The sequence below is a fragment of the Saccopteryx leptura genome, chromosome 4, assembly GCF_036850995.1.
Source record: "Saccopteryx leptura isolate mSacLep1 chromosome 4, mSacLep1_pri_phased_curated, whole genome shotgun sequence".
In the NCBI taxonomy this organism is placed as follows: Eukaryota; Metazoa; Chordata; class Mammalia; order Chiroptera; family Emballonuridae; genus Saccopteryx; species Saccopteryx leptura.
The window spans coordinates 211,376,637-211,385,059 of NC_089506.1; positions in this window are offsets into that span (position 1 = coordinate 211,376,637).

Here is an 8,423-nt window from a genome sequence, read left to right on the forward strand (position 1 = left end):
GCTCCCACTAAGCAGATTTTACCTCCTGATGTTGAAACCCGATCGGCGTTTTTGAGTGTTTTGTTTGGGGCCAATCTGGACCTCCCGCCCAGTTATCTTCTTGTTGCTTGCTATCTGGTGGCAAACCTTGGTTCAAAAAAAGCCTTGCTGCTTTTGGCCAACCCTGCTGCTACGCAGTTGGTCTTAAGGAGTCCAGCAGACAAAAAGCACCCTCTATAGGTAAGGCATCTATCTGCCTTCGGGAGTAATTCCGCCTTCTTGCCTTCATTCGCTTATAATGGCGCATCCTCGACGGAGCACGCAACATCCCCAGCGCCTGGCACAGTGCTTGGGACATAGTAGGTGCTCATGAACTGTTAAACGGACGCGCAGTACATGCTCATTATTTTTTGGGCAAATAGGTACTTAGTAGGTGCTCATGACTGTTGCGGGACACAGAGTAGGTCTTCATCAACTGTTGGGTGATACATGAAAGGCCCCTAGGCCTGGAAGGTGATTTGGAAGTGACCCTACCCCCACCCGGGTTTCCCTCCTGTGGATAATGTGGAGTGAGGTCGGGTTAAACATTACCCGGCAGATGGGCCCCGCGGGAAGGCTAGCTTCACGACCTAGCGCCTCCCATGAGGGGACTGTTAAGGGCCGACACTGCGGGTCCACTGACTATCCGGTGCCTGGGGAGGGGCAGAGGCTGAGCGACGTAGAGCGCCCCCTCCCGGCGTCCCGGATCGCAGAAATTCAGCCCACGATGTCTCAAAGTCTGATTGATCTCTGCCAGGCCAGGCTGCAGTCCCCGGGGAATCCAGGTGTATGGAAAAGGTACACAGGGGCTAATTTTTTTTAAGGTTATTTATTGATTTTTAGAGAGAGAGAATGGGCGAGAGACAGAAATATCGATCAATTCCTGTATGTGCCCTAACCAGGGATGGAACCCCTTACGTATATGGAGGATGCTGTAACCAACCCAGTTATCGGGCTAGGATGGCTAATTTTATATCCATTAAAAGTGCTTACCGCCTGACCAGGCGGTGGCGCAGTGGATAGAGCGTTGGACTGGGATGTCAAGACCCAATTTTGAGACCCAGAGGTCGCCAGCTTGAACGCGAGCTCATCTGGTTTGAGCAAGGCTCACCAGCTTGAGCCCAAGGTCACTTGGTCTGCTGTAGCCCCCCCCCCCCCCCCCCCGGGTCAAGGCACATATGAGAAATCAATCGATGAACAACTAAGGAACCACAACAAAGAACTGATGTTTCTCATCTCTCTCCCTCCCTGTCTGTCTGTCCCTATCTGTCCCTCTCTCTGACTCTCTGTCTCTCCCACACACAAAAAAAGTGCTTACCAAGTGTTTGCAGGATGCCAGGTACTGTGCTACAGTGAGACAAAGAGTGACAACTTAAGTTGACCTTGCTCTCATGGGCTAAATCCAGTAACCAGGGAATCTAATAATTTCTGAGCCATAAAGGGGACTTGACCATAAGGAACCTCTCACCCTTGAGGACCTTTCTCATTGTTTTCTATAGACACTTGTTTTCATGCACAAGCAGGTTGTTTGCAGTGAGAAATCTGACTTGGCATTCCCCTGCTGGGATGGTGAATAGCATCTTTTTTCTGAGGTTGCTTTGAAGATTAAATGAGGTACATACTCAATTTATATTAGTGATCACTACCAGGTGTCAATCCCGATCCTAAGCTGGTCAATTCCAGGACCCAGCTAGTGTTCCCTTAGCTGTAAATAAACTTCTAAATTGGATCCTGCAAATCCAACAAGAGTGAAGAATGCTATAATCTTGCTGGAGTTGACCTAACCAGAAACCCCCAATTCTCAGCCGGACCAGTTCTTTATCTGTACCAGATGTTTTACTTTCTTTAAAAAAACATTTTTTTTTAAGATTTTATTTATTTGGCCTTGGCCGGTTGGCTCAGTGGTAGAGCATCAACCCAGTGTAGGTAGGTCCTGGGTTCAATTCCCAGCCAGGGCACACAGGAGAAGCACCCATCTGTTTCTCCACCCTTCCCCCTCTCCTTCCTCTCTGTCTCTCACTTCCCCTCCTGCAGCCAAGGCTCCATTAGAGCAGGGTGGGCCTGGGCGCTGAGGATGGCTCCATGGCCTCCACCTCAGGTGCTAGAATGGTTCCGATTGCAATGGAGCATCACCACCTAGTGGGCTTGCCTGGTAGATCCCGGTATGGCACATGCGGGAGTCTGTCTCTCTGCCTCCCCTGCTTCTCAATTCAGAAAAAAAAATTTTTTTTTAATTTATTCATTTTAGAGAGTAGAGTAGAGAAGGAGCAGGAAGCATCAACTCCCATATGTGCCCTGACCAGGCAAGCCCAGGGTTTTGAACCTATGACCTCAGCATTCCAAGTCAAAGCTTTATCCACTGCACCATCACAGGTCAGGCCAGATGTTTTACATTATTATTTTTTTAAATTAAGTGAGAACTGGGGAGGCAGGGAGACAGACTCCTGCAAGCACCCCAACTGAGATCCACCTGGCCTGCCCTCTACCAGGCGATGCTCTGCCCATCTGGGGCTGCTGCTTGGTTGCTTGGCAACCAAGCTATTTTACTGCCTGAGGTGAAGCCATGATGCCATCCTCAGTGCCTGGGGCCAACTTGCTCAAACCATTTGAGCCATGGCTGCTGGAGGAAGGGGGAGAGAGAAAACAGGGAGGGAAAGGAGTGGAGAAACAGATGGCAGCTTCTCCTCTGTGCCCTGACAGGGAATTGAACCTGGGACTTCCACATGCTGGCCCATGCTCTACTGCTCAGTCAGCCGTTCAGGGGCAGATGTTTTACTCTCATTATATCCATAACAACCCTGAGGATGGGTCCTATTATTATTGCTATTTTACAGAGCAGGATACTGAGGCACAGAGCTTAAGTAACTTGGTCAAGTTCTTAGAAGCTACTAAGAGGCATTGTCCATACTGCAATCGCAGTCAGCCTGATTCCAAAGTTTGTGTTATAATCTGCTATGTCCCTTGGCATCAGATAACTGGCAAGGTGGGGTTGCAGGACATCCAAGAGGGCCAGGCTTTGAGAGAGGATTTCAGGGACCTTGGCTTTTCCAGGAGGCAACATCTACTATAGCAGTCAGCCCAGGTGTGACTTCCTCCTTTTTAGTAAAAGGTGGATGAAGAGAGATGTCCTCCTTTCCCACCATCATGCTGAGTTCCCTCTCTTCAGAATTCTTCCTCTGAGCAGCCATCTTTGCTACCTGCTCCTTCCTATGTGTTAGGGACTGCCTCTCCTGTTAGACCCTAAATTCCCTAAGAAGTAGAATACAACATTATCTGCCTTGTCACTCCCCTTGCAGAGTTCTGCCCAGGATCTGGAATATAATATATGCTTCATAATATTGCTGTTATAAAAAAAATATTGCTGTTATGAACTGAATGTTTGTGTCCTCTCCAAATTCATAGGTTGAAGCCCTACTCCCCCAATGTAACTATATATTTGCATGTGGAGCCTTCAGGAGCAATTAGGTTTAAAAGAGGTCATGAGCGTAGAGTCCCCATGATAGAATCAGTACCCTAAAAGAGGAGGAGAGCTAGGCTCTCTCTCTCTCTCTCTCTCTCTCTCTCTTTCTCAGATGTGACACAGCAAGGTGGCCAATGCAAGCAAGAAAGAAGTCTTCACAAGGAAGTGGCTCTGCCAGCACTTTGAACTTGGACTTTCCAGCCTCCAGAACTGTGAGAAGTAATTGTGTGTTACTTAAGCTCTCCACGCTATGGGGTTCTGTTATAGTAGCCTGAACTAAGAAAATTGCTGATAGCCTGACCAGGTGGTGGCACAGTGGATAGAGTGTTGGCCTAGGACAGTGGTTCTCAAAGTGTGTGCCAGGGCGCACTGGCACACCCTAGAAGATTTCCAGGTGCGCCCTATGGTATTCCAGAGAAATATGTGCCTGTTGGGGACCAAAAAAACAACAGGGTTTTTGGAGTTAGATTTTTGGGGGACAGAGGTGTGGGGAATTGGCTGTAAGCTGACAGTCTGCCCAAACCCCCACCTCACTTGCCTGATTAGGTTGCAAAAGGCTGTTAAGCTGTGGTGCTGGATTTTTTTTTTAATCTTTTTTTTTTTATTCATTTTATTTTTTTATTTTTATTTTATTTTTTTTATTTATTCATTTTCGAGAGGAGAGGGAGAGACAGAGAGAGAGAAGGGGGGGAGGAGCTGGAAGCATCAACTCTCATATGTGCCTTGACCAGGCAAGCCCAGGGTTTCGAACTGGCGACCTCAGCATTTCTAGGTCGACGCTTTATCCACTGCGCCACCACAGGTCAGGCTTTTTATTCATTTTAGAGAGGAGAGGGAGAGAGAGAGGAGAAACAGAGAGAGAGAAGGGGGGGGAGAGGAGCTGGAAGCATCAACTCCCATATGTGCCTTGACCAGGCAAGCCCAGGGTTTCGAACCAGCGACTTCAGCATTTCCAGGCCGACGCTTTATCCACTGCGCCACCACAGGTCAGGCAAGTGGTGCTGGATTTTTTACAGTACCCCCCATGTTCCCTGGAAAGACTGGAGGCAAGTTTCTTCTAGCCTTTGTTTGGTGTAAAGTTAAGATGATATGTATGGTAGGGGTTTTCTGCACTCAACACAATTAAGAGTAAAAAGAGAGAAATTCTTCAATGTATTGGCAAGGTAATGAGAGTTTGCCTTTCAAATATATGCCCAAACATTGAAGAAATCGCTAGAACACATCAGGCTCATGTTTCTCAGAAACACAAGAATGAAAAAACTTAACACATTTGCACCAGGACCTGCTGAATTTACTAAATCTTACTAAGAATGTATCTATATATATATATAAAGATAACTTTTTGTCATTATTTTATTTTTGAACCCCTCTTTTTTACGAATTCTAAAAAGCATAACTCAAAAAATGTAACATAAAAATGTTTTTTGCCTGACCAGGCGGTGGCGCAGTGGTAGAGCATCGGACTGGGATGCAGAGGGCCCAGGTTCGAGACCCCGAGGTAACCTGCTTGAGTGCGGGCTCATCTGGTTTGAGCAAAAGCTCACCAGCTTGGACCCAAGGTTGCTGGCTCGAGCAAGGGGTTACTCGGTCTGCTGAAGGCCCGCGGTCAAGGCACATATGAGAAAGCAATCAATGAACAACTAAGGTGTTGCAATGCGCAATGAAAAACTAATGATTGATGCTTCTCATCTCTCCAATCCTGTCTGTCTCTCCCTGTCTATCCCTCTCTCTGACTCTCTCTCTGTCTCTGAAAAAAAAATGTTTTTTAATGTCAGAATAAATTTAATTTTGTCATATTTATTTCTTTTACTTACCATAAAAGCATGCTTGAACTTTATATATTTTTTCTTTAATATTTGACTTAATTATTATAACATATTTCGCAGAAATTAGTATATAGTGTGCCTACAATTATTTGTAGGATTTTAAATGTGCCCCAACTTCAAAAAGTTTGAGAACCACTGGCCTAGGACGCTGAGGACCCAGGTTTGAAACCCCAAGGTTGCTGGCTTGAGTGTAGGCTCACCAGCCTGAGTGTGTGGTCGCCAGCTTAGGCATGGGATCATATCTATGGTTGCTGGCTTGAGCCCAAAGGTTGCTGACTTGGAGCCCAAAGGTCACTGGCTTGAAGTTCAAGGTTGTTGGCTTGAGCTCAAGGTTGCCGGCTTGAGCAAGAAGTCACTGGCTCAGCTGGAGCTCCCTAGTCTAGGCACATATGAGAAACCAATCAATGAACAACTAACTGCTGCAACTATACATTGATACTTTTTATCTCTCTCCCTTCCTGTCTGTCCTTGTTTGTCAGTCAGTCTGTCTGTCTCTTTTTCTCTCTCTCTCTCAAAAAAGAAAAAGAAAACTGCTGATAGACGTATTTTGGGGACTGAATCGTGTTCCTTAATTTATTGAACATTTCCTAGATTCCCATTTATTCAACAGATGCTTATTAAGCTGTTATATGTTCATTCAACAACATTTACTAAGTGTCTACTATGTGTCCACACACTCGGCTCTTGTGTGTACAATGCTAGCTCCAGCAGGAAACTCGGCAGTATAGCACAGTTTCTGTCTTTCCAGAGCCTTTATTCTATTCGAGGAGCTGAGAGTAAACATGAAGAAGTGAGCCTTAAAACGTACATTGCACACATAGTAGAGATGACAAACCAGGATAAATGAATGGCAGCAGACCCTAAACTCTAACCTTTGAACTTAGCCCAGCCATTAGATCTCTCTGAACCTTAGTTTCCCTCATGCCTATTACAGGCTATGTGATCCTCATTTCTATTATAGGCTATGTGAGGCTCAGTGGAGAGGGTACACAAAGCACTTCCACCAACACCTGGTGGGGAAGAAAGAGCAGTACAACAAACAGTAGCTACTGTTATTAAGGAAGCCTGCAACCCACTGTGAGTGGGGCCAGCATGTGGAGGGAGTGAGATCAGGATGACTTATTAGCCTTGAGCTGGTGGCCTGGTGAGTGTCTCTCCAGTTGGTGTTGTCTAGTGGTGCCTGCTGGCTTGCCATGCCTGCAGGGCTGGGGCAGACTAAGGGTGGGGTGTTGTTTATTCTGGGAAGCAGCCCTGGCTGCTCCTCATACCCTGCACCAGTAGGAAGGAGAGCTCAAGTCAGTGTGAGGCCCCTTCTGGGCCTGGCCTACCCCTTAAGATCCTGCCCATCTGCCTGAAGGGCCCAGGACTGAGAGTGCCCAGGAGGCACAGCCCCAAGGGCCAGCTGGGTCATTGAGGTTTGGGACACACTCTCCCTGTGAGACTCACCTGATCCTCAAGAGACTGGTCCTGGAGGGCCTGAAGTCCTGGAGGCCAGCCCTTGTTGTGAGTATGGAGGTGAAGCTCCTGGGCTGAGTGGTGGGGGTGGGTGTCATTGGAGGTGGGGTTCTGACTTCTCTGCCCCTAGAAGAGCCCCTGAGTGCTTTCATCAGGGTCAGCTTCATGACCCTCACCTGTGCAGTCCCACCTGCCTGGTATACTTAGAAGGACTCACACTTTTGGGGCTCAGTGTTCTCCCATCACCATCTTGAAATTCCTTCCTTTTTTAACTCTACTTATTCTTTTTCTTTTATTGATTTTAAAGAGAGAGGATGTGGGGGACATACATCGATGTGTTGTTCCACTTACTTATACATTCATTGGTTGATTCTTGTATGTGCCTGAACAAGGATGGAACCCACTGGAAGGACGTTCTAATGAGCTACCTGGCCAGGACTTAAATTCTTAACCATTTTTTTAAAGATTTTATTTATTCATTATAGAGAGGGGAGAGAGAGAGAGAGAGAGAGAGAGAGAAGGGGGGAGGAGCAGGAAGCATCAACTCCCAGATGTGCCTTGACCAGGCAAGCCCCAGGGTTTAGAACCATCAACCTTGCCTGACCTGTGGTGGCGCAGTGGATCAAGCATCGACCTGGAACGCTGAGGTCGCTGGTTCAAAACCCTGGGCTTGCCTGGTCAAGGCACATATGGGAGTTGATGCTTCCTGCTCCTCCCCCTCTTCTCTCTCTCTCTCTCTCTCTCATCTCTAAAATGAATAAATAAATTAAAAAAAAAAAAAAAAAAGAACCATCAACCTCAGCGTTTCCAGGTTCACGCTTTATCCACTGCGCTACCACGGGTCAGGCTCTTAACCATTTTTTAACACAGGGCCCACGCTCTTTTCGTTTTGCACTGGGTCGAGCCAATGGCACAACCTGTCTGGCCTCCATGCTTTGGTTTCCCCCCATGTAACTTCCCCTCGGCCACACCCAGCCCGCCGGGTGTGCCCAGGTAAACCCATTTCGGGAAAGATGGTGCGGGACCAAGCACCTCCGGAAAAGCCCAGGGTCTGTTGTGTAAATAGTGGATATTGTCACTCAACTTCTCTGAGCTTTTGGATGACAATATTGTACTTACCTCAGTTGGACTGTTGGGAGGGTTAAGAGAAAAGTTCATACAAAGGGCACGGTGCCTGGCACAGAGTACGGGCTGAATAAATTAGAACTATTATATTTTTTAAATGAGGATTATTACGGCGCTATCTTGGAGGCAGGGAAGGAGGGAGCGGTCAGCCCCAGATCCCCAAGGACCTGCCCCAGGAAGGAGTAGCCGCCCCTCCTGCCTTCCCAGGGAAGAGAGCCCCCCCGCCCCCCAGGGCAGGAATGAGGGGGTGGAGGAGCGGGAGCGACACATTTTTGAGTTGTGACCAAGTGGAAACTCCCTCCCCGAGGCGGAAGCCGGGGGCGCCCCACTGGGGCCGGAGCCTCAGCCCGGGCGGGACAAGAGGCCCGGGGGCGGGGTGCCGCGGCGGGTGGCGGGTGAGGGGGCCCAGGTTTCACCCCTCACCCCCTTATGAATATGCATAAGCCGGCCTGGTCGAGCGGAAGTGTGAGGCGGCCCAGTCCGGGCTGGCTCCGCCTCCGCCTCCGCCTCTACTGTGGGCCCGCGGTCGGAGGGGCGTG